At 38.1% G+C, this 26,391-nt stretch overlaps 1 protein-coding gene across 3 annotated transcripts in view; it reads left to right on the forward strand.

Annotated features, from left to right (window-relative positions):
* The first annotated feature begins 681 nt into the window (after window positions 1–681).
* The window catches only part of KYNU (kynureninase), a 988,121-nt gene continuing 962,411 nt past the window's right edge, over window positions 682–26,391 (forward strand). For all 3 annotated transcript variants that reach the window (XM_078682489.1, XM_078682491.1, XM_078682490.1), the window contains exon 1: window positions 682–778. The gene's annotated coding sequence lies outside the window, so the exon portion shown is untranslated. The remainder of the gene's footprint in view (window positions 779–26,391) is intronic.

Here is a 26,391-nt window from a genome sequence, read left to right on the forward strand (position 1 = left end):
CGGTGGTGCCAGCGGTGAAGAAAGCCCGGACTGGTGGACGCTCCTTCAAACGGCTTGCTCCTCAGCTCTGGAACACTCTTCCCTTATCACTCCGCAGCACTGCCAATTTGCTTGCTTTTAGAAAGGGACTTAAAACCTGGTTGTTCTGTCTTTAGTTTTCTGTTTTCTTTTTTGCCGGTCTTTTATAAAGGGACTTAAAACCTGGTTGTTCTGTCTTTAGTTTTCTGTTTTCTTTTTTGCTGGTCTTTTTTCCTGTTGTGTTATGTGTTAGCTGCTGACCTGTTGGTCTGAAAGCGCCGGGACACTCCTTTGGAGTATCTGAGCGCTATACAAAACCTCCCTATAACATAACATAACATAACGTAACATCGTTTTTTAGTTCATGTGTTGCTTCATCTTCTTGTGTCTAATGAAACAAGTGTTTAAAATACAACACACACTCCAGAAATTAGGTGTCATTTTGGACCGCACTCCTTTAAAAGGAAGGATTTATAAAACAGTCTAAAGAAAAAATATCTACAAATATATTTACTTAGTAGATAACTGCATAAAGGTTTATGCTAAAATGAACGAAGGATCTTTTTACTGCTCTAGGCAGCAAAGCCACGGATCAGTGGTTTGCTTGCTCAGTGTGTCACATGACCTTTGTCCTTGCATTCTATTTGTTTGCTCGTTAGCAGTGTTTGGCATAACTTGGGCGCTTACAGGACAGGCCAATGTTCACTCTCTGAAGCACGAACTGCGGAAGCATTTACTCCTTACAACGCTCTAAGTGAAGGTACAGTGTATCTTACTACAACTTCGAATGAGACTCTGCTAAGTATGAATGAACTTTAAATGCGTGAAGTCGCGGAAAGGAAACAAACAGCAATGTTTTAGGCTAGTCATGTGCTCAGATTTGGATTATCACTTTTTTGGGAACAGCAGCAGAGTTCGTTGTTTTGATGTAAAGAAAACACGTGGTTTTCAGTAAACATGAACAGGAATTAATAATGAAAGTTTTGGAGGCTGCTGCTTTTTAGGATTGCCCGTTTGATCATGTGTCAGTCAATGGGTGTTGCACATTTAAGACACTAAAAATGAGCACATTTGTATTGTTATACAATTGAACAAATGTTCATTCTGTTTTTAAATTAGTGCCATCGTTACTAAATTCTCGTCCTGAATCTTTCAACATTGGCAAGTGTCTTTGGTGGGTCAGAATCACTATACTTAACAATGCAGCTTCACGATTGTTTTATATCAATATACTGAACAATGCAGCTTCACTTTTGTTTTATGGCAATTTTTCCTACATTTTAGTTTTTTTGTTATAATAAAGCCTCGCCAATGAAGGTGGCCGAGGACTTCAAAGTTCGAGCCTCACTGGAGCCGGATGAGTGGTCAAATGATCCCAAAATAATGCTGTTAAGATCTGTTTTAAGGCAGTTGTGTCTAATTGAATTCAGAAGTCGAGATGACCTATCGATTGCTTTGGCTAGTTTAATGCGTACCGTGTTTCTGTTTATGTTGATTAGTATGCTTGTTTGAGCTATTGCTCGCGTCTTTTGCGCCTTTCTGTGCCCGTTGCACAGCGTGTCAACATCTGGTCAGTGCTTAATTTGTAAGAGAATGAGTGAAGGTACCCAAAGCTCTGTTCATAAGCTATCGTCCGGTGTTCTAACTGTGTAAGTTCCCCTGCCTGTCCATGTCACCCGGAAATTTAGGGTTAAATTATTATTTAAACTCGGTTACATGAAGCTGTGTGTTTTATGTGTGCATAATATCAAGTACGTCAACTCTGGCAGGATAACAGTAAATTGTCAAAAAATACGCTGCACTCATTCAATTCAAATTAAAATTAAGGAGGGCACAATCAGCCTATAATTCCTGAAAGGTCTCTAAATTGAGTGGCAATATATTAGATGGCTTAGAAACTGCACACGTGCATTACAAAGCGCCATATCAAGATCAGCTGCTGACCTTGTAACTGGAGCAGTTGGTTCAAAATGACTGATGGGACTATTCATAAAGCTAAATTTCACTTGTGACGAATGTACCTTTGTAATTTATTTTTTCACACTTGAGTATCTTTACTACTTTTGGCTATACACAACATGTGAGTGAAATGTGAATTTACTCAAAGTGTAGACCCACACATCTCTGCCCCCTGAAGAAGGAGGGTGGATTCAAAGTTACGAGTATACATTACTACTGGCAAACCAGCATTAGCAAAGCCAGTAGGTTTTGCCTAAGCAACATTGGCTTTGTCAATGTTTTTTTAGACATGTTGCACAGCATCGTGGGCTGCTGTACAACATGGCCTAAAGCAAAAAAAAAATTGCTATGATGTGGCTAACGCTGAATGCGTCATAGAGCTTTTTTTCTTTAAGTCACGTTGCACAGCAGCCCATCTTACTGTGCAATATGTCTATAAAAATATAACAAAACAATATACCACTAACAATTGTGACAGGTATTTTGCACAGCAGAAGCTGGATTGGCAACTCATGTAGCAAATAAAAAGGAAAGCAGTGGTCTTAATAACAAAGGGGGCGGCACAGCGTCACAATGATACATGCAATTGATCCAAAACAATTGTATTTTCACTTTGTCACATGCAACGTAATTTCCACCAAAACAAATGTTTTCAATAGTTAACTTTACAGATTTCTTGTACATAGTACTGCTTCCTTATCATTATATTGTCTTTATCTCTTTATGCCCCATTTCTGATTGGTTAATATGGATTCCTGGAAAGGATCTAGGGCTGGGCGTAGTTTGCGAAGTAGCGCTTCGGGAAGCTACGCGAAGTGCACTTCGCACTAAGTGAGCTACGCGTAGCACTACGTGAACTGCGCAGTAGCATGTTCGCACTGTGCAAGATGGAGTTTTCAATGAATGCACAGTGCGGACAAGAATCCAGCACTGTGCAATCATTGAAAACGGCATCTTGCACAGTGCGAGCTGTAGTTTTCTGCCGCTCGAGGAGATTATTACTCGAACGGCAGCTTTCTCAGCACGGACTGGTAGTTTCTCATCGCGAGCATTCGCGAGCATACATGACCACTTGCAATGAGAAACCAGACCTCCCCGCGTTGAGAATCTCGCAGGGAGGTTTATTTTCCACGCTATGGATCGCATACTCCCATTTGTTTATGGGAGCTTGCACTACGGTCGTAAACCGGCTGAAGCGCATTCTCTCATAGACAAATGGGAGAATCTGTTTATCCCTGTACCTATCTTTCCCTGCCACATGGTGCAGGGATTAACATGGTGTCACCTCTGCCCCCAAACGGAGGCCGCAGGATGAAGGGGGTCTCTGCTAGTGCCCACCAATGTAACCTTTCGACAGGCTTTCCATGTCGGAAAGCTCAACATGGAAAGCTTGTCGGAAACCGACATCATAATCCCTACGGCGAAAATGCTGTCCACAAGGATTATGTGCCAGTCTCTGACTGGTTGACGGGCTCCTTGAGTCGATCATATTTCAGCCGGGATGAATGGCCGGTCTCAGTTTCGACCGCCTACATTGTAATACAGCGGTTGAAACTGAAACCACATTGAGGCTCAGAAAGCCTCCTACCATAGGTCATAGGCTTTCTGACGTTCATCATAATGAGGCCTAAGTAGTAAACTTATCTGTGTAAGGATTTTCCTACAGAAATCCTAGGATAGGTGGAGGTGTAGACTTATACTTGCCGGTTTGTGAATAACATTTTATAGTGATTAAGTAGTATTGTGTATCACTCCAAAATGTACTGTAAAATTAAGTTTGTAAACAAGCCTCTAAATCTCACTGTGCCCCAAAAAACCCACCCCCCCCCAAAAAAAAGAATCTGGACTTTTTCAATGTAATCTGGTGCTCACGTAAAACACTCTAATGCCCTTTGGCCAAGTTTGCTCTTTATAAAATGATAAAAAAGTCATATTTTAAAGAATGAAGAAGCTACAAAGCACTATTCCATTAAGTTGACACATAGGAGTGCAGGATGGTAGCAATTGTGTTGATCCCTGTAAATTCCAGAACTTTCCCACAATGAAATATTAGGGTAAAGCATAATTGGCCCTGCTTTGATGGCTCATATACAAAATGAAGCTTGTCGTGGGGATGCTCTTGGCCTGATAAGGGCAGATATAAAATAGGGGCTTTATAGGTATGAGTGCGGCCTGGTGTCAGGAGAGAACATTACTAAGCCCAATCAATTAATCAAACAAAAAATAGGTTTATTTAGACCATAGTTCTTTAAACAATATGCCAATTTATAACCATAACAATGTATACATATTCAATTCATTTTAAATCCTTTTAAATATACATAAATAACCCTTATTAAGTTTTATCCAATATACTCATATAAATCTGCTCATTACCATATGCTTTTGAATATAATACCTAGTACAATACTATAAATTACTGAAAATACCATTCTTACTATGAATAAATAATTGCAATTTTAACTGACCTCATGAATATCCCAAAGGCACATGCTATATCTAAGAAAAGCATATCAGTTACAAATTCTGCAGCTTGTTCACAGCTCTTAATTCCATATTTTAAGAATATTGGTCGTAAAAAAAACTGTTTCCTCTGCTGTATAACCTTTGAACGGTCCAGCAAAATGTGCAACATATCACATTTGATATTCCGACCACAAGTGCACTTGCCTCCTGGTTGATCATTTAAAATTTTACCATATTATTTATCTGACAGGGATTGATTCTAATCCTTATTCTCAATATTAAGGATTGGAACATAAAGTGTACCGATGTTTACCCACTTAAATAATGATAGTCATAATCATGGGACATGTCTTTTTCTAGTGCCTTTAACTCACTCTTTGAGATTTCAATTTGTATGTTCTGTAGGCCCAGCTTTACTTTCATATCCCTGCAGACAGCCTATACATTGTTCCTAACAATTTTTGCCCATTGTAATTCACTTTGCAGAGCTTTGTTTTTGCACCACTGAGAGTCTTTCTGTTTCTCCCCCACTCAATCTCTTCCAGTATCTTATTAGAGCCATTGCAGCCAATTTATTCCATGATGTTATGAACATTTTTATTCTAATTGCTAGGATCATTGTGGAGCCGGGAAGGGACAACAATCTCTTCAAACATTTCCCCTCCTCAACATCCCACCTACTTTTGCTACTAATATATAGCAAGTTGGCTCCATATTGCAGTTGCGTGGGGATCATGCTACATAGGCTTTTAAAACAGGTTTGTATGACATTTCTCCGAAGTCCCTATTGACATTTTTCAGGACACTCACTGAGGCCATAGTCCTGATCATCAGTGCCTCTATATGTGTTTTCCATTTCAGGTAACTCTCAAACCAGACCCCAAGATACCTTTATTTGTTAACTGAGTTAAGCTTCTAAGGGGCTAGATGCCATCTACATAAACTTTTTGTCTTCCCAAAGGAAAGTACCCTGGAAGCATGCCACATGTTTACCATTTATTCTGGGGCAAAATCATTTGGCAGATGCTAGGACAGTGGGCAGATCAGCAACAAATAGTGAGAAGAGTAAGGGGGACAGTACACACCCCTGCCTCAACTCATTATTAATGTTTTTTGTGTTAAGGTCCCCTCTGTGTCCATAATGACCTGAGCCCAGTTGCTTCTCTGTATCTCATGAATTTGCCTTAGAAGGTCTTTTGGGATGTCATATATTTTCAATGCTTCCCATAGGCAATTCTTGTCTACCAGATCAAAAGCTGCGCAGAAATCTATGAAACAGCAGAATAAGTTCCCGCTCTGCTTGATAGACTTACGTACAATGGACCAGAGCACAAAGCAATGGTCAATTGTAGAATGACGTTCCTTGAAACCCCCCTGTTCTGGGGGGACTATATTATTTGAGTCAGCCCACTCCCATAACATTACCAAGGTTATTTTTGCAAACGCCTTTTCTGCCACGTCTAAAACATTAATCAGCCCGCAATTTTTGGGAGTTTTTATATCTCCTTTTTTGTGGATAGGCCTGATAAATGCGCCTCTTATGTTTTCTGGGATATTCTCCGTATCCAAAATCTCAGAAAACAACTCATACAATAGCTCTGGCCACCACTCCGGGCTGATTTTCAGAATTATTGCAGGCATATTATCAGTTTAGGGTTAAACTTGCGATAATACTTCCAATGTTAGATAGTGAGAATTGGGACCTCAAGTCAAGTCCCCATCCACTTTTTTCCCAGGGAATTGCTTGTCTCCTTACTAACTCCTCTTTTTTGTCATATATCTCCTCCAAATAATCCTTCCAAGTCTCTTCTTCCATCACACAGCTCATAGTACCTTGCATTTTTCCTGACCCTTCTTGTACTCATCTCCAAACAGTTTAGTATTTTTGGTTTCTATCGCTTCTAGCATATGTCTCCAACACTTCTGTTTGTGACCTCTTTTCTGGACCCTGATTAAGGATTATACATTCTCCTTAACTTCATCAGAACTTTATAACTTTCTGTTTCATATTTTTCTATGAGGTTTCTTTCCCCTTTCCTCATCCGGGCCTTTAGATTTTTTCCTCAGTAAACCATTTGTTTTTCTTGCATTGGTTATCTAGAACCTTCACATTCCCTCACATTTTAGATCTACCTTGAGGCATTGTACCAGCTGTCTGATTCTATTCTTATACCACTCTAGATGTCGTGTTGCGGTGTCCTTCAATGTTGTGTTTTGCTGAAAATGAATCATTTTTTTGTATTCGTCTATTAACCTAGTGGTCAGTGATTTTGGATAATCCATATGAAGAGAGACCACCTTTTCTCTCAACATCCTTTTGCCTCCAATTAATTGTAATTTGCACCAATGGTGATCACTTTCCTCTTTAGACCCCACTTGAAAGTCTCTTTTTTTTAATCAAAATTCGAGGCATTCATAAATGTATAGTCAATTTGACATAATCGATGGCCAACATTAAAGGTCTGTTATGCTGGGCAATCCTCCTCCATCCTACTATTCAGACACAATAAGCTTCTTGAAACCAGAACTGTTGCCAATCCTGTTTAGATCATTTGGTATTAGGGATACTTGCCACCTTTATATTATATGAACTCACTATTTCTTTAGACCAAATATCCACTTTATTTGGGTTTAATGTATGGTTCAGATCCCCCTTCAGTATTAGAATATCTCTCTGGTAATTTTCACACAAATAGTCCATATCTTCCTTCAGCCTTCTCATTTCAAGCCTATACTCCTCCCTCTAACTGCCCCCTCCGTATATTTACAAACACTATTATTATGATTTTGTTCTTGTGGTATGGGTCTGAAGCTCCAATTTTCCTAACACCAGCCTGTTACATCTTACCACTAATGGTGTCACCTTCCTAGCTATTCTGGTGGATATCAGGGTGATTATGATTATGCCAATCCTAAACCCATTTTTTGTTTTCTATGTAAACAAATGTATTGACTATAACAATATAGGAAATAACAATTCATCATAATATAAGTAAGCTTCTTGAATAATAACTATTTAATATATTATGTTTAAAATATATATATGAAAAATATTACATTAAAAACAGACATAATATAAAAAAATATTAAACAAATATTCTTACAAATATAAAATAAAAATATACTGTTTAAAAATGGCAAAAAATAAACATTTAAATGAATGAAAATTTTGAAACAAACCCAAATATTGATATAAAATATTAATACGTAGTTGTAATTATTCACAGTGGATAGTAAAAATTATTGTAAAAATTAAATGTTAAAACAATAATTTATTATAATTATACTCCCCCTAAAAAAGAAAGTAACTTTACAAACTTAATCATAAAAATATGTTCAAAAATTGGAATTTCAAAACAAATCTGCACTTGGAGGGGTCAAATACCCTACAACCACTCCAAACTGTCCAAACAGTGAGGAAAGTGTTGAACTTTACAGGGTTCATATTTATCATTACTACTACAATGCAAACAGCGGCAAGGAAAGTGTTGGACTTTGGAGGTGTCATATTTACTACTCCCACTCAAACATAAGCAACATTAGAAAAAGTGTTGGATTTTGGAGCAGTCATATATCCATTTCACACTCAGCAACAAAAAGAAAATACTGGGCTTTTGAAGGGGTCAAATATACTGTGTGTATGTCTGCGTGTCTGTCTCTCAGTCTCTCTCTCTCTCTCTCTCTCTCTCTCTCTCTCTATATATATATATATATATTTTTTTTTTTTTGTGCACAATAACATCCTACAAACCCGCTTGTACAGAAAACCTACGGCGGGGAATGCAATACTGCATGCCACCTCATACCACCCTAAAAGCTTGGTAAAAAATGTACCATATGGCGAGTTCCTCCGCCTAAAGAGAAATTGTTCTTTAGAACGAGATTACATGCAGGTGACAAACGAAGCACAGGAAAGGTTTGAGAGAAGGGGGTATAACAGAGACATTCTAAAACAGGCCGGTGGGAAAGCTTCTGGTATAAATAGGAGGGATCTCCTTACACCTAAACCAAAAACAGAGGAACCTGATGAGGTGAGAATGATAACTGAATTCAATACCAAATCAGGAGAAATTGTGAACATTTTCAAAAAACACTGAAATATGCTAACCGCTGATAAGATCCTTAAAAAGAATCTGCCGCAAAGACCGTTGATTACATACAAAAGATGTCCATCCTTGGCAGATCATCTAGTCCACAGCCATTTCAAAACAACTACTCAACCCATCAAATTACCTAGACTAATGGGCTTCATTCCTTGTCTTAAATGTAAGGCATGCAGATTTAGCAGCAAAATGTCAGAGTACCCGAATCGCACAGGAGATGAGAAACCCAATATAAAAATTAAACAGTTGCTCAATTGCAACTCTGAATACACAGTTTACTGTCTCACTTGCCCCTGCAAGCTGCGGTACATTGGCAGCACTATAAAACCTGCTAAACTAAGAATCCTAGAACACATGCGGGCAATTACAAATAAGGATAAAACATACCCTGTTGCCCGCCATTTTGCAGAACATCATCAAAGTAATTGGGAGAAACTTAGTTTTTACTGTATCAATCAGGCGCCCAAATTAGAGAGGGGTGGAGACAGAGACAAGTCCCTGCGTATCCTTGAGTCAAAGCATATCATCAGTCTCAAAACCATGACCCCGTGGGGACTCAATAATAATGAAGAACTTTGGGTTCACCTATGAACTATGTACAGAAACTGACACATTCAATAATGGGATGAATATGAGTTAAAATCATCTTGTATATATATAAAAAAATAACTTTGTTCTCTGTTGATCTGCATATCTTGACGAAAAAAAGTTTGTGCTGCCAGTATAATTGCCCATCTAGGGCTTAATAACTAATATCATGCAAAATAAGAAATTATTGTTCCCAAAAAAAACTTTGTACATTACCGGTCGAATGCCTATAAAAGACACTGCGAATATAATCTCTAAATGAGGAGGGTATGAAAGAAAACTTTTGGAAGAATATATTGATTGGCCTAATTGAGCTTTACTGTGTTGGATAATTATGAAATAATTGATTTACGTTACATGTTTTTAATAAGCACTATGCACTTTATCCTAAGTCACCATTACTAGCCATGTATTTCTACGCAATTTGCACATTACAAGATGGCCTCCATCTACTTGCATACTTGTAGCCCTTTTTCTATGTTCATGATAATGTTCAACTGACTAATGGTTTAAAATGGTGACATGTATTTTGCACTAACGTAACACTGACGAAGCCTGCAAAGGCGAAACGCGTCTGTTGGGGTGTGGGGGGTTTGGGGTCAATAAATCTTTGATTTGGATTCCAGTGTGCCAGCCATTCTTTCCGAAACCCGTAATGTCAGTAGGAACGTGTAGCAATATATATATATATATATATATATATATATATATATATATATATATATATATATATATATATTACCTACTGGCGGTCGCCAGTAGGTATATATAGTTAGGATTTTTTCCCTATGGGATTTTTGAAAATTCTATGTCTAATAACTTTGGCGTTTGTGGACGGAATTGGCTGAAATTTTCTGGAAAATGGAACATTTTGTTTCTGAGCAGCCCCTGGAAATTTGGGGGGGGGTTCATCAAGGGGGGGCCGAGAAAAAAGGGGGGTCCCAAAACGTGTTTTTAACATTGAGTTTTCCATAGGGCGGTTGGCCTCACTTTTAGCCCGAACGGCTGAATGGATTTGCACGAAACTTGGCAAAATTGTAGGGACTGGTAGCCCGATGTGCCTTTTGTAGGTCTCAATATATGTGCTACAGTGGATTTTGAGAAATTAACGCGGACCTTACGCGTAACGGAACTTCGCGTAGCGAAGTTGATTGGCTCTCCGGTGTCTGTCAACATTCTAAACAGTCCGGAGCGGCCGCCATCTTGTCTCTCGGTAGGATTGAGAGACAAGAGGAGGCCAAAACAAAGGTGGAAATAACCATAAGGGGGCATAGTAGATCCTCCCTGACCCCCTAGGTTTAATGTGGAGGCTTTAAAAGGGCCCCGCGGGGCAAAAAAAAAAAAAAAAAAAATTTGTTTTTTTGCGTGGGTAGCGCCCGGTCCGCGAACCGGGAAGCGTTCTGGGCAGCGTACTACAATGAAAAATGAATGAGAGACTTTTCAAATGCAGTATGTTAATTGATTGTTGGTTTTGTTGATTATTTTTTATTTTCTTTATTTTTTAAGCATTTTTTTTTATTGTGATTGTGTTTCATAATTTATTAAACTTTCTAACATTTCATTGTCAGAAATTTCATAATTATCATGGAATATACATTGTAGTCTCTGAGGGTGTAAAATGTCCTCATTTGCAAGGAGGTTATCTACTGCTTGTACACATTGCAGTAGTTCATTGTCCCAAGTTTCATCGAAAAATTCAATGTCAATTTGGTCAATTGTATCAATCAATTCTTGGCTGCTCTCTTGCAGGTCCATTTCAAAAGAAACTTGGTTTTCGCCTTCCATTTTGCCTGAAATTTGGATTAAAAAAATATATATTAGTAGAGATAGGGCAATGTTGGGAATGATTTTAGATAGGCATTTTTTATCAGTGAGTTTATCTTTGGGCAGTGTATAGTATCAGAGTGGAAGTAGGAATATAAAAAAGTGTATGTGATTTAACGTAAGTAAATTCATAATTATACAAGAGAAGCCTAACTCCATCCATAACTATAACAGAGAAGTCTCTCTAAATCTATAACTACTACAGAGGGATAGTATATATCTATCAGAAAAAGTTTACCATATTAACTTATAGTGCACAATATACTTCAGTTTTAAAAATAAAAACTTACCTTTAGAAAGAAGTTGAAGGAATTAGTGAAAATACTATTGAAATGTACAGCAAGAAGTAGTAGTCAAAATGGCTGTGTTTTCTTCTCTTCCTTTATATATATTCAGGTATATAACCAATGAAATGTCAGGTAAAAAAAGTAGAAAATGAAAGTAACATTTTCATTGGTTGTCAATTCCAACACTTCAGATGTGTTTTGTGAAGTAATTTACCTCAGGGTATTTAGAGAGGTCTACAGGCTAAATGACTAAATGGAATTCCAATCAAATTTGTGAAAATGGTAGGGATTGGTATGTAGTATGAGCTAATCTATATTTGGTGAAATTGTCTCCAGTGGCTTTTCTGTGAACTACTTTCCCACCTTTTTTGATGGTGCGCTTCCCAGGGAGCGACCCGGTACGCGAACCGTTGAGCGCCTCGGTTCGCGAACCTTAAGCGTTCCGGGAGTTCACCATTTTGTGTTTCGGTCGAATTAAGATACAAGATGGAGGGCAAATAATGTTCAGAATGGGTAGAAGGGGGCACGGTAGAGTTATCTTGACCCCCTAGGTTTTCTGAGGGTGGCTGAGGAGGCTTATATGTGCGAAAAAAAACCATTTTTAAAAAAAAATTCGCGAGGTTAGCTCCCAGTTCGCGTACCGGGTAGCGCCCCAGGGAGCGTACTTTGTTGAAAATTAGTGAAAAATTTTAGAGTAAATTAATAATTGTGAGTGATTAGATGTAGGGTAGCTCTGAGAAGAGCTTTTGGGTTTATGGTACATTTAGGTACTTATAAGTAGGTACCAATGCACATTCTTAAATTCAGAGTGAAAATTCTGTTGCCCTCATCTGAGAAGTGAACTCCATCTCCTCTGTAGATATCTTGCATGTAGTAACGCAAGTTATTGTTGTACAGGGAGCCCATTCCATGGTCTCTCATATAAGCTGAAACAGATTTGTTTACATGCTTCCTCGACTTCTCAATTTGTGGACAAAATTGGTCTGACCACCTCCATTTCTGTCTTTGGCATATATTTGAATATACCAAGGCAGTCTGAGGAAAAAGTGCCATTAATTGCTCAAAGGTGTCCTTTAAAAGCATTTCCAGACCTACACCAGTCAAAGTGCCCAAGTCATTACCTCCACAGTGCACAATTAACAGGTCAGGTTTGGGCAAATGCATAAAGGTTTTCACCAATGGTATCAATTGGTGACATTTTAATCCTCTGTGGCCAAACCACTTAATTTCCACATCTTGTAAATTGAGGTTAGGTAAATTCCTGTTTTCAACGTACCTTTGAGCCCAGTGAATATAACTATGTCCAACAATCCAGACAGAAAACATGGTGAGAGAAGGTTCTCCTGCAGTCAGATGAAGTGTGGCAATGAAATGGCAGTTGAAAAAATGAGAGTGTAAAATGAAAAAAAACTGTGGAGTTTCTGTGTTCATGAAGCAGTAACAGTGATTGGTGGATTTTAATTGCTGAAAACAGAAAGTTAGGGTGCACGGATGTGTTCTTTGAAAGATGTATTTTGAGTGGTCAATAAAAAATCATTAAATGAAAGAATGCACTGGATATGCAGGTGCACTGAGAGTTCAGAGTTCAATTGCAACATTGTTGTGTGAACTTGCAAACAACAGAGGTCTTCCAAGAGGTGGTTGCCATGCAGAAAAGGCAGAAAGAGCAGAGGGGGGAAGGGTTTTCATTTGAAAAAAAGTGAGGGAAGAGTTTTGATTGGGTGACATGAGAGATATGTGTGAAGAATTACAGCATTTCTGTGCTTTTGATAGCTGCAGACTCTGGAGTGCATACCTTTTGCTCTGCTGAAGACAAATTGGTGTGTTTCTGAGACTGTTTTCAAACTCAAAGTATTTGCTAAGGTGAGAAAATATTTCTTTAATTTAGATAGAGAATAGTGTGCTTTAAGGAGAAAATTATGAATTATGTGGCGCAAATTGCTTGTAAATATGCTCCCACCTGTGCATAGAAAATTTAGATTTTGAATGTTTGTGTTACATAGCCATGTTAAAATTGATACAAACATGCTGCAAAGGCAATTAAAAAACGCTTTTATGTGTCTTAAGGACATTTTAAGTAATTTTCCCATGTGCAGTGTTTTGAAATTATGATTTGAAAATCGTTTTTGGGGTAAAGGAATTGTTTTTAAATTTATGACAAGGACATAATGGTGTATGCTTCTTTATACGGCAATTGACTGTCCCCAATGTTATTTTTCCCATTTTAATGTAAGACCTTTCTCTGTGGCGCAAGTTGCTTGTAAATATGCTCCGACCTGTGCATGGGAAATTTAGTTTTTAAATGTTTGTGTTATATAGTCATGTTAAAAGTGACCCAACCATGCTGGAAAGGAAATAAAAAAACACTTTCATGTGTCTTAAGGACATTTTAAGTAATTTCCCTGTGGGCAGTGTTTTCAAATTATGAATTGAAAATCATTTTTGAGGTAAAGGAATGTTGTTTAAATTTATGTGCGCCATATGCCCCCAAATTTCGTTTTCAGGGGTGCAGCAGGGTGTTCTTGAGACACCCCTGCACCTTTGGAAAAATTCCTAATTTGCGATGAGCTAATTGCTAATCGCAAATTGCACCTTCATTCCTATGAGCCTCCTAGCCCATGGAAATGAATGGGTAATTTGCAATTAGCAATTTGCTCATTGCAAATTAGGAATGGTAAAGAATTGCTATTTATTCCTTAAAATTCGCTATTTAGGAAATGCAAAATAGTTTGATGGTACATATGGTGGTTCATCTGTAACAAGATAAGAAGCTTAGGGATACATTTATGATGACTGGCGCAATAAAGTGGACATTACTTACTTCATTGGTAGGCCTTTACATGTATTATCTCCTCTGTATTCTTCATCAAGCGTAACTTTAATCTGCAATCCTGAGTAGGCCTCACCTTAAACAAACCTCTGGATAGGCCACACCTTATCGTCATCCTGGATTAATCATTTAAAATGCTAGGGTCAGATTTATGATAGGTGTATGCCTCTTTTGCGCCACTTACAAAACACTGTCCACGGGGAAATGACTTAAAATGTCCTTAAGACACATGAATGTGTTTTTTTAAAGTGTTTGCAATTTTTTTGGGTGACTTTCAACATGGCTATGTGACTCAAACAGTCAAAATCTGAATTCACCATGCACAGGTGGGAGCATATTTACAAGGAATGTGCTCTATGGGGAAAGGTCTTATAATGTAATATGGGAAAAATGACATCAGAGACACTGAAATGCCTTATAAAGAAGCATACACCATTATGTCCTTGTCATAAATTTTGTGACTACTTAAATGCAATGTATCAAACAAAAAATATGTAAAAAATGACATTAAGGATTTGGAAACTATTGTGGTAAATTGGTGGTAATTTGTGAATTCTTTTCAAAAAGCTTTTTTTCAAAAAAACAAAAGGTGCCATATGACGCCAACACATGCCCTTAGGGCATGTATGTGTGCCATATGCCCCCAAATTTCTTTTTCAGGGGTGCAGCAGGATGTTCTTGAGACACCCCTGCACCCTTGGAAAAATTCCTAATTTGTGATGAGCAAATTGCTAATCGCAAATTAAACCTTCATTCCTATGAGCCTCCTAGCCCATGGAAATGAATGGGTAACTTGCAATTAGTAATTTGCTCATTGCAAATTAGGAATGGTAAAGAATTGCTATTTATTCCTTAAAATTCGCTATTTAGGAAATGCAAAATAGTTTGATGGTACATATGGTGGTTCATCTGTAACAAGATAAGAAGCTTAGGGATACATTTATGATGACTGGCGCAATAAAGTGCACATTACTTACTTCATTGGAGGCCTTTACATGTATTATCTCCTCTGTATTCTTCATCAAGCGTAACTTTAATCTGCAATCCTGAGTAGGCCTCACCTTAAACAAACCTCTGGATAGGCCACACCTTATCGTCATCCTGGATTAATCATTTAAAATGCTAGGGACAGATTTATGATAGGTGTATGCCTCTTTTGTGCCAGTGTGCGTCACTTTTATGATGCAGCGGCGGTGCAAAAGATTTGCTATGAGGCGACAACATTACAAATTGATGCATTTAGGCAGATATGTCATGGTGTAAAAAAAACGTACCACATGAAACCGATGCAGCAGTGATGCAAAAGATGCACCATGTCGCAAGACAGGCCTCACTTGGGGCCATATGTATCAAGCTAATTAGCATTCGCAAAGATCAAAATTCTACGAATTTCGGCCTTTGCGAATGTTAATTAGACAAATGGTATGTATCAAACAAGTTTGATGCAAAATAAGGAGTAGCAAAATTTGCTATTCCTTATTTTGCGATTGCACTGAAGGATTTGCAAATTTTGCGATTACTTAAATGCAATGTATCAAATAAAAAATATGTAAAAAATGACATTAAGGATTTGGAAACTATTGTGGTAAATTGGTGGTAATTTGTGAATTCTTTTCAAAAAGCTTTTTTTCAAAAAAACAAAAGGTCCCATATGACGCCAACACATGCCCTTAGGGCATTTATGTGTGCCATATGCCCCCAAATTTCTTTTTCAGGGGTGCAGCAGGGTGTTCTTGAAACACCCCTGCACCCTTGGAAAAATCCCTAAGTTGTGATGAGCAAATTGCTAATCGCAAATTAAACCTTCATTCCTATGAGCCTCCTAGCCTATGGAAATGAATGGGTAACCTGCAATTAGCAATTTGCTCATTGCAAATTAGGAATGGTAAAGAATTGCTATTTATTCCTTAAAATTCGCTATTTAGGAAATGCAAAATAGTTTGATGGTACATATGGCGGTTCATCTGTAACAAGATAAGAAGCTTAGGGATAGATTTATGATGACTGGTGCATCACCAGGGATGTGTCAGTCATCCTGCGCCGCTGTTCCGCCACCCATGGTGTGCTGCATTTACAATGCGGGGCATCATGGGGCAAAAATGGCACAGATGCGTGACGTATCTGTGCTGTAAAGGTAGTGATTGCTGGAGTTGTATCGCAAGTGCGATGCAGCTCAAGCAAGGCTCAGGGGTGACCCATCTCCACAATGTTGCGTCAAGACCTATGCCTGCTTAAAGCAGGCGCAGGGTTTTGACGCAGCTTTCTCCTATCTGATTGTAAATACGGCACACCATGGGTCAATGTCAAGTAGTGTGTTAAGTTTTTGATCACTGTTATTGATTTACTGTTTGGTAATAATGGTTAATAACATTTTTTATTATATTTTACCACAGATTCAACTGCAGATCATTTCAAGATTTCACCATGCCAACAATAGTAAGACAGAGAAAGGCTGCAAAACGTCAAAGACAGCAGGTGAAATTAAATAAGCAGCAGTCCTCTAACAAAAAGATTTGTCAAGTCACGAAGAAAGCACCGGGTAAGAGCACAAAATATTTTATAAGAAATATGTGTAGTAAAAAAAATATTACTACAGAAAATGTTTCAGTCCATAAAAAGAGAAGCATTTCAAATGGAAAGGAAAGGCCAATCAAAAATGTTACTGCTAGAGCAAGAGATAACTCTGTGCATGATAGTAGAAGGAAACAACAGTTTAGGGAGATTCGTAAACGAATGTTCCGGAACAGGATAATTGGCAATTTGTTAAAAAATATTAAGAAAGGTCAACAGAAACTGTTTTTTTATAAGAGAAAAAAAAAGTTGAGAAAGTTATTGATCAGGCATTTGAAATTAAACGTAAGTTATTTATTTTGATAATCAATAGAATTAGGAAGTTAAACAAGGCAATTTATGATTTCAAAAGAAATAGTAGATGGAAGAGAATAGTTAATCGTAGTAATTTTTGTGAAGTTTTTTCTGGAGAATGGATGCATAGTTCAAGCTGTGAGGCATTTTTTAATGAGGAGAGTTATTTCCAGGATAATGATTTGGTGCATGCAGTTGACACCAGTGGTCGTGCTTATGAAGTGAAAGATGGTTGTCCAGTTGAAAAAGAAAAACTTGTGACAACAGAGGCAGAAGAGGTGTTAGGTAATGAGGTTTTAGGAAGACGTGCTAAGGGTCCTGTGTACACCTGGAAGTGTAGTAGTATTTGCAGTGTGCGACAGGATTCCATCAATTTGCTTTGTGATTTTGTACGGTCATTTAATAAGAAAAGTTTGAAGCAGAAAATAAGGTTGTTGCAAGAATTAGATCCTTGCAGAGTGAGAGAAGTGACAGGTTTGCATGGTCATTCACTGGCTTGTCTTTCCAGGAGAGTATGCCAGAGTGTTTTTCATCATTTCAGGATGCTAGCAGTGCATCATAATAAAGTGAGGAAATTAGTTAGAATGTTGTATTATGCTAAGAGTCCAGCAATTATGCTTAAACAATTATGCGCTGCTCTTTTGCATGGTTCTGAAATAGATGTGAAGAATATATGTGAAGAAATTGAGTTTTGTTACTTTGGAAGTAAAGAGGAGAATGTTGAAATTGAGCAAGAAGAAGAGGGTCATGTGGAAGATAGTGTACAGGTTTCCAGTACAGATAATTTCCAGAGGGAAATTGCGACGTTTGAGGTGAAATCAAGTGAGAGGCCTAATTTCACTTGTGTGTGTTGTCGACGCACTTATTATAAGAATCAGACTAAGTTAGTGGATTTATATGCAAAAAGTGAAAGGGAAAATAATAGTGAATGGAAGGAGTTCGCAACATACTTGATGGTAGAAAATTGTTTTGATTTGGGATTGGATCAACGTGTGTGTAGTTATTGTTGTTGCAAATTAAATCAAAACCAGATGCCTGCTAGAGCAGTTCATAATAATCTGGAATTGGTTGAGATTCCTTCTGAATTGAAGGATTTAAATACTTATGAATCTATTTTGATTCAAAGTATTCATCCCTTTCAAGCTATTGTAAGAATGGAGCCAAAGACAGGGAAATTGCCTCCATCAGATTTACAGAGAGGATTAAAGGGAAGAGTTGTTTATTTGCCTCTAGATTTGAAGAAAAACATTAACACAATTGGAGTAGAAAAAGTGGAAGAGGAACCTCTGGTTATCTTAGTTAATGGGGTTCCGACAAAGAATAAGAAAATATGGCAAGATTTAGTAGATGTTAGGAAAGTTAAAAAGGCAACATTGTATTTGAAAAAAAATAATAAATACTATAAGAATGTATATGTTGCAGAAGAGGAAGTAAGTGAGGAAGAGGATAGCGATTTGTGTGCTGGTCAAATTGAGAAAGTAGAACCCTCTACTAGTGAAGAAATATATGAACATTATAGTGTTCATCCTTTGCATTCCAAGGAAGTCATGGGGAATGCTATTGAGTTGTTTCAAATGAAACAAGCCAAAGGGAGTCCCATTAGTGTTTGGGAGGAAAGTTTGGAAGCTCGGTGTTTCCCACAGCTTTTTCCAACAGGTCAGGGAGGAAGATATGATGAGCGACCTTATCAAATTCCTGCTTCTGAATACCGGACTTTGCGATTGTATGCAGGAGATGCTAGGTTTCGACAATGCATTCCCTATTTGTTTCATCTCCTGTTTGAAAGCGATCTGTCTGGACTGTCATATGCAGTGAACCACATCTTAAAAAGTGGTATACACATGCAAAACATCTCGGCAAGTGACTTTATGGATTAAGTCAATGTCCAAGACAGTATTTTGGATTCTCACCTGATTAATCTCATGGCGTGTCAGCGTGGTACTAATGAGTACTGGTACCGTCGTCATGGTGATTTAAAATGTATGCTGAGGAACTTAGGTACTCCCACATGGTTCCTCACTCTGAGCTGTGCCGAGTATGGCTGGGAAGACTTACTTGAATTTCTACGAGAGGCAAATGCTAACGTAGATAACATCGAATTCAAGACACCCGGAGAACTGTGCTCTTTGGATCCAGTCAATGTATGTAGGTACTTCAATCATAGATTTGAAGCTATGATGTCTTTCATCATGAATAAGAAGAATCCACCTCTTGGAGAGGTGTTGGATTTCTTCTGGAGAAAGGAGTACCAAGCAAGAGGTGCTCCTCATATACATATGTTGCTGTGGATCAAGGATGCACCTAAATTTGGAACGGATCCAGAAGACTCAGTGATGAGTTTCATCCAACAGTATTCTACGTGTGCTGTTCCAAACGCAAAGGAGAAGAAAAGCCTAAGAGAAAAAGTTCTGCGTTTCCAAAGCCATCGATGTGGAAAGTACTGCCGTCGTAAATTCCGAAACAAGGACAAGTTCTACACTAAATGTCGTTTCGGCTTTCCACGACCGGTGATTTCTAAAGGAAGAGTAAACAGTTTGATGTCTTCGCTGCGACACAATGTCATGAAGAAATCACCTAAAAACACTTACAATTTGAAGAGGAACGAAGAGTCCAAGTACATCAACGACTACAACCCGGTGATTTTGTCCATGTGGAATGCTAACATGGATATACAGTTTGTGGCTGATAACTGTATGGCTGTGGCTCGGTATGTGACGTCTTACATCACCAAAAAAGAGAAGACAGAATTGAAGGATATGTGGGAGGACATTTCCCATGAAAAGAGCCTCAGCAAGAAGTTGTACAGTTTCAGTCTGAAGATGTTGTCGCATCGAGAAATCGGAGCGTACGAATGTTCTGACCGGTTGTCTTCAGCAAGTCTTTATGCCAAGTCCAGGAGTATCGTTTGGGTGAGTCTTGGTCTTGCTGCAACGCGTAATCGAGTTCTCAAACCTGTGCGGGAAATTGAGTATTTGGCGGAAAAGGAGCCAAACAGTACCGACATTTTGAAGACCAACATGTTGGATACATATTATCCAAATCGAAGCATTCACCTCGAGAATGTTTGCCTGTATGAGGTTCTTCAAAATTACATATTCAAGAGGAACATCAAAGAAGATACTGAGAAAGGAGTGTATGCTGTAATAGGAAGTGAGGGATGTCTGGTCAAGCAAAGAAAATGCCACTTGGTAAACCATCGAAAATTGAGTGGCGAATCTCCTGAAAAAAAGGAGTTTTTCTATTTAGCACTTTTGCAACTTTTCAAGCCTTGGCGTGCAGAAGAGGAACTGCTTGGAGATTTCCTCTGTTACGAAGACTCTTTCAATGCCGCCAAGGAGACCATAGAATGTCCTGCTTTTCCCAAATATGTAGAAATGTTGAATGCGGAAATTGAGCAGGAAGCAACGATTGCAGCCGAGATTGCCAGAGACAGTTCTCAGGACAGTCAGAGTTCTGCTTCATTGAGTCAGGATCCACTAGGAGGACCTGTTATCGAAAATGAAGCTGCCACTGCTATGAATGAAGTGGAAAGAGCCATGGCACATGCTCAAGAGGATGCGGTTAACTTAGAAGAGTTGGAAAGACAACTCAACGTTGAGCAGAGGAAAATATATGACGAAGTTACCATGCAAATTGATCATGGATTAAGTCATGATAAGAAAGAGTGCTCATGTACGTCGTTGAAGCCTGTCCGACTGTACGTGAGTGGAGAAGCGGGAACTGGAAAAAGTTTCCTCATTAAAGCAATTTCATGCTATTTGCAGGAAAGGACAGAGTCATCGCTGTCTTGTGTTGTCACTGCTCCAACTGGACTGGCAGCACATAATATTAAAGGGATTACTTTACATCGTTTACTGATGCTGCCAGTGGAGCATGACAACAAATTACAATATCACAAGCTATCTGGAGATGCTTGTTTTGAAGTTTCAAGAATCTTGAGGAAAATGAAACTTCTTATCATTGACGAAGTAAGCATGGTTTCCAATGTCATGCTTGCCTTTGTGCATTTGAGGATGCAAGAAGTTTTCAAAACAGAGTATGATGTGTTATTTGGTGGCAAACACATCATTGTTTTCGGAGATCTTCTGCAGCTGACACCAGTGAAAGGGCAACCTGTGTTCAAAATGCTCACGCATGAAGATACCAGGAAGTGCCTAGGCAGCATTGGCAACCTCAATATATGGTTAAACTTCAATTATGCTGAACTGCATGAAAATATGCGTCAGGCGAAGGATGAAGTTTACAAGACTATTCTACAAGATGTTAGAATTGGAAAAGTGACCGAGCATGGGAAAGAAGCTTTACATGCACGATTACTGTCAAATTTATATCCAGAACAAGATGTTGTGCCTGAGAATATTTTTCAGAAAATTACTGAGAAGAAATCTGGAATATGTTTGATGCCAACTCTTGCAGAATGTGCCAAATTTAACAACAAAATGTTGCATTTAGAAAAGCAAGAGATTGTGAAACTGGAAGCTATTGACAGAGTAGAGCATATGGGATCAACAATTATTTTGTCTGAGAATCTGAAAACAAAATTGGATTCATTAGAGAAGAGTATATCTAAAACTGCAGGTTTTGAAAAGACTCTGAATGTGTGCTTGAACTGCCGTATAATTTTAAGAAGGAATTTACATGTTGAAAGAGGTCTGGTAAATGGATCAATGGGTAATGTTGTTGATTTTGTGAAATACAGAAATAGAGATGGAATTGAATTTTTAAAAATTAAATTTGATGGCATTGAGGAAGTACAGCTAATTGCTCGTTGTTCTGCTAGATTTTTGCTTGTAAAAGACTTATATGTTCGCCGTAAGCAGTTTCCTGTTTGCTTGGCATATGCGGTGACAATCCATAAATCGCAAGGTTTAAGTGTAGACAGTGCATTGGTGAATATTGGCAGTTCTGTGTTCAAGGAAGGTATGGCATATGTGGCATTGTCACGAGTTAGAACTTTATCGGGATTGTACTTGATTGAGTGTGATGTCACAAACATTTGTGCTGATCTAGATTGTGTTAAGGAATACAATAGGTTAAGAAGAGAGTATGCGCCACATTTGCCTCAGTATCCTTTGTTTGAGAAACGTGTGGTAGGCCGGAAACGAAGAAATGTGACCAATACTGGGGAGGTTGTAGCAAAAAGACGAAAAGTCGATGAACCTAAAATTACTAGCAGAAACAAAAAGGATTCTGTTGAAGATGTTGTTGGTTTTCAATTTGAAAACAGTTCTGGTGTCAACTGCTATGCTAATGTAGTGGTTAATGTTTTGTTTTCTCTAGAAAATGTAAAAGAAGAGATTGTGGTCAATTCTGATCAAAGATTTTGCAGTTTGTTAAATTCTGTGTTAGAGAAATGTAGCACTGATAGAAGAAACATAGAAAGTGTGTCTGAAATTCGAAATCTGTTAGACAGATGTTCAGGCCAAACACAATTCTCTCAAAATATTCAGCAAGATTGTCAGGAGTTTTTAATGTATATGCTTGATGTATTACATGCTGAAGGTGTAGATGTAGATCAGCTGTTTGGGCTTTCTTATCAATGGCAGCATGACTGCGAGAACTGTATGGTATCAAGTACTACTAGTGTAGACTCAGAAAGATGTATATATTTAACTTTGCCAGACAGTAAATCAGTCTCCTTTAATAAGCTAGTAAAAGCAGCTGATCACAACATGGAGTGTAGCCAATGTAAATCTGAAATGATGTCCACATTATTTATACGAACATATGGCCAGTATGTCATTTTAATGTTCCAACGATGTAGGCCTGATGGAACAAAATTGACAACTTTAATTAAAAATTTTGTAGCTTCGCAGTTGTCAATATCAGGAAGGACTTTTGTAACTGCAGCAATTATATATCATGACGGCCCTTCAATAACATCAGGACATTACACAGCTTATTTAAAGTCTAGAAATGGCTGGTCATTCTGCAATGATTCTGTTTTAATTTTCAAAAAAAAATTGCCGTATGACCTTAAAAACTCTTACCTGGTGTTTTTAAAACCAAAATTTTAGGGAAATAATCTCGGGATGTGCTCTGTGGAATTTCAAGAAGTTCTAATGGCTCCTACACAATTTGGCCTTGAGGATAAGTGTAGTTCAGAGACATAACTTCTAACCATAGGACTGGACGTCATGGAGAAATACGTGCACTTTGAATGAGTTCAGAAACACTGTTTCTTTTTATTAGCTAATTGAAGCAGCCAATCAAAACATGGAGTAGAGGGAATGTAAGTCTGCAATGCTGTCTACTGTTTTACATTGCTTTGTGATTAAAAGTGATGTAGAGAATTAAATAATTGTAGTAGTCATAGAGGTAGTGTAAGTCTGCTTCATAGTAAGCAGTATCAGTGTCATAGGAAATGTAGAACATGACTGAGCAAGAAGGGGAAGATATTACTATTCCAGGATTGTGAAAATGATCTTCAACATTTTAATTCTGAAAGTTGCGTAAATGCCAAATGACGGGATTGGCTTACAAGAAATCCAAGAGTTATAAATGGCTCTGACAAGATTTGGCCTTGTGGAATCTTGTGGTAGAGAGCAAGAAGTCATTTATTGCATGTAACGTGTTTTTAAAAACGATGGAGATTTTCTTTCAGAAAGTGGCGGGCTGAAAGTAATAACAGCACAAAAGAGTGTAAGCTGTTCATAGGACATCCTTGGACGTCATGGAAAGTAAGTTAACTTTAAGGAGTTCTGAATTTTGATTTCTTATGTTGTATGGGTTTTTTAAACACAATCATTTTGATTGTGTTTTTTTCCCCGCTGTTATATGATGAATACCTTCAAGTCACTGTTTTTAGTGAATTTTGATACATTCTGACAACAGCAAAAATAAACCATTTAACATGTATAATTAATTCTGTACTGTTTGCATTTATGATGTACATGTAGAACTGTGTAGGAGGCATGGAGAAGGTGAGGCTTCTGTAAGTGTCAAAGTTGTTGCATACAGTGCTGCACTTCTGCGTATTCTTTCATATGCTAGACTACATCTGCACAATGAGATACCTAAGCAAAGGAAACACAAGTGATGTGATTGTGAAATTAGCAAAATAAATTGCACGTATTTAAATTACATCACCTGTGTTTCCTATCATTACGAATCACATTGTGCAGATCAAGTTTAGGTCTGTCCAGGGAAACATAGGAGGTTTGTACTTTGTTGAAGAGTGCAGTGGACATGACTCACTTCATTGGTAGACTTTCACAGATATTATCTCCTCTGTACACTTCAACAAGTGTAAATCTCATCTTGAACTCTGAGTAGGCCTTACCTCAAACAAACCTCTGGATAGGAGACATGTTATTGGCATCCTGAAGCGACACTTTTCTGAAACAAGAGCAAGGCAAAAGATGCACCATGTTTTAAGATAGGCCTCACTTCATCTGCATCAAGATACTGTTAGTTTAAAATGTATATCTTTAGGACTGTGTAGGGGGCCTGGAGAAGCAGAAGCTTCTGTCAGTGTCAAAGTTGTGGAAAAAATATTTGTCCTTCAATCTTTTCCATTGTCTTTTGTAATTTTTAAATACATGTTTTAATATTTTTCAAATGTTGGTTCTCTCTTTCACAGATTGAAAGTATAAAAACAAAAAGTGAGTAATTTAACGGCAATTATAAGGTAAATATTTTGTACTCTTTTCGTTACATTTCTATCACATTCACCTACTATTAGTTCCACTGCTTCATTTCTTTAACCCTCAGTTTCCTGCCTTTGCTACTTTCCTCATTCCTTTCTCTATTACCTACTTACTCAACTCCTTCCACTCTTTTTCTCAGTCCCTCTCTTCTCATAGTTCCTCAGTCTTGTTCACTCACTCCGTCTCTATTACTCTTAGTGTCTGTGAATTACTTTTCCACCTTTTTTTTTGGACCGCTTCCCGGGAAGCGGCCCGGTTCGCAAACCAGCAGCGTTACGGGAGTCCACCATTTTGTGTTTCGGTCGAATCAAGATACAAGATGGAGGGCAAATAACGTTCAGAATGGGTAGAAGGGGGCACGGTAGATGTATCTTGACCCCCTTGGTTTTCTGAGGGTGGCTGAGGAGGACCATAGTTCTTCACTCTTGTTCACTCTCTCTGTTTCTATTAATGTCACTGTTTCTGACTGATCCAAATTTTTTTTTTAAAAAAAGAACAGTAACTATAAGGGAAGGAAACAGACAGTTATGTTAAAAGAAAGACAGCTATAGGGAGTAAACTAAGGATACTGTTACCCGCAATCCACTGCTGATGATGTTACTGACCATGTCATGAATGATGTAATATGTGACATCATCAGCAGTGGATTGTGGGTAACAGTATCTCTTGTTTACTCCCTAGAGCTGTCTTTCTTTTCACATAACTGTCTGTTTCCTTCCCTTATACTTACTGTTCTTTTTTTAAAAATAATTTTTTTGGTTAGCTTCCGGTTCGCGTACCGGGTAGCGCTCCGGGGAGCGAACTAAGAGAAATAGAGGTTGGCAGAGTTCCAAATATTCTACCAATTTTTTTATAACGGGGAGGTAGTTCTGAAAAGAACTTTTTTTTTAATGTTTTTGTTGTTTTATATTTTTTTTAGTATTTTTTGAACATTTTTTTACTTTTTTTGTATTTTCTGAACGTTTTTATATTTTTTGGGGTTTTTTTTGGGGGGGGGAATCGAAAACGATCCATTGTAAAGGGCTCAACAGGAGCAACAAAAAAAAAAAGAATTTATTTATTGGGGCGTTTCGGGCAAACATGATTTTCAATAGCTCTGACAATCAAAATGATGCTACTTTCCCTGTAGCAAATGAATTGGTTGCAGTGCACGCACACTTGCTTCACTTCCCCAAACTTCATTTGAATGTTTGGGATCATCTCCCTCGCCTCTGGTCCCGACACTTCTGGAACAACCGATCTTCTTGCCATCGCAGGGGGATTTTGTTGCTCATCACATAGCTGGGCAGCACTATAATTATTAGGATGCCACCTACTCATATGCCGATGCATAGTGTAATTGCCGTAACTGTACTTTTTTTCAGTCCCCCTTGACAGTCTATCACCGCATATACGGCAAAACACGTAGCGTGCATTTACTTTTTTTTGCCCCTCAGGAAATTTAAAGAATTGCCAAATGTAGTTCTCTTTTTGATTAAACCTCCTGGGCTCCTCTGGCAAAAACCTTGGCTCTTCCTCCTCTTCCTCCTCTTTCTGTTCTTCCTCTTCTTGTTGTAAAATTACTTCAGCAGGTGGTCCTCTCTTCCTTGGATTTGGTGGAGGTGGTGGGTTAGAACCAGCTGAAGCTACTAATGAAGCCATGTCACAATGTAAATAAAGGGTCTTTCTCTCACCAAGATGAAAGTCAGAGTGAGGAAAGAAGGAGGGGTTTTCATCATTTGGGAAAAGCAAAAGTTCTAAACCAATGAAAAGTGTTAATTTTAGATCACATGACCTAGTATTACATCATTAGGAAACCAAAA

The sequence above is a fragment of the Lissotriton helveticus genome, chromosome 3_1 (assembly GCF_964261635.1).
Source record: "Lissotriton helveticus chromosome 3_1, aLisHel1.1, whole genome shotgun sequence".
Classification (NCBI taxonomy): Eukaryota; Metazoa; Chordata; class Amphibia; order Caudata; family Salamandridae; genus Lissotriton; species Lissotriton helveticus.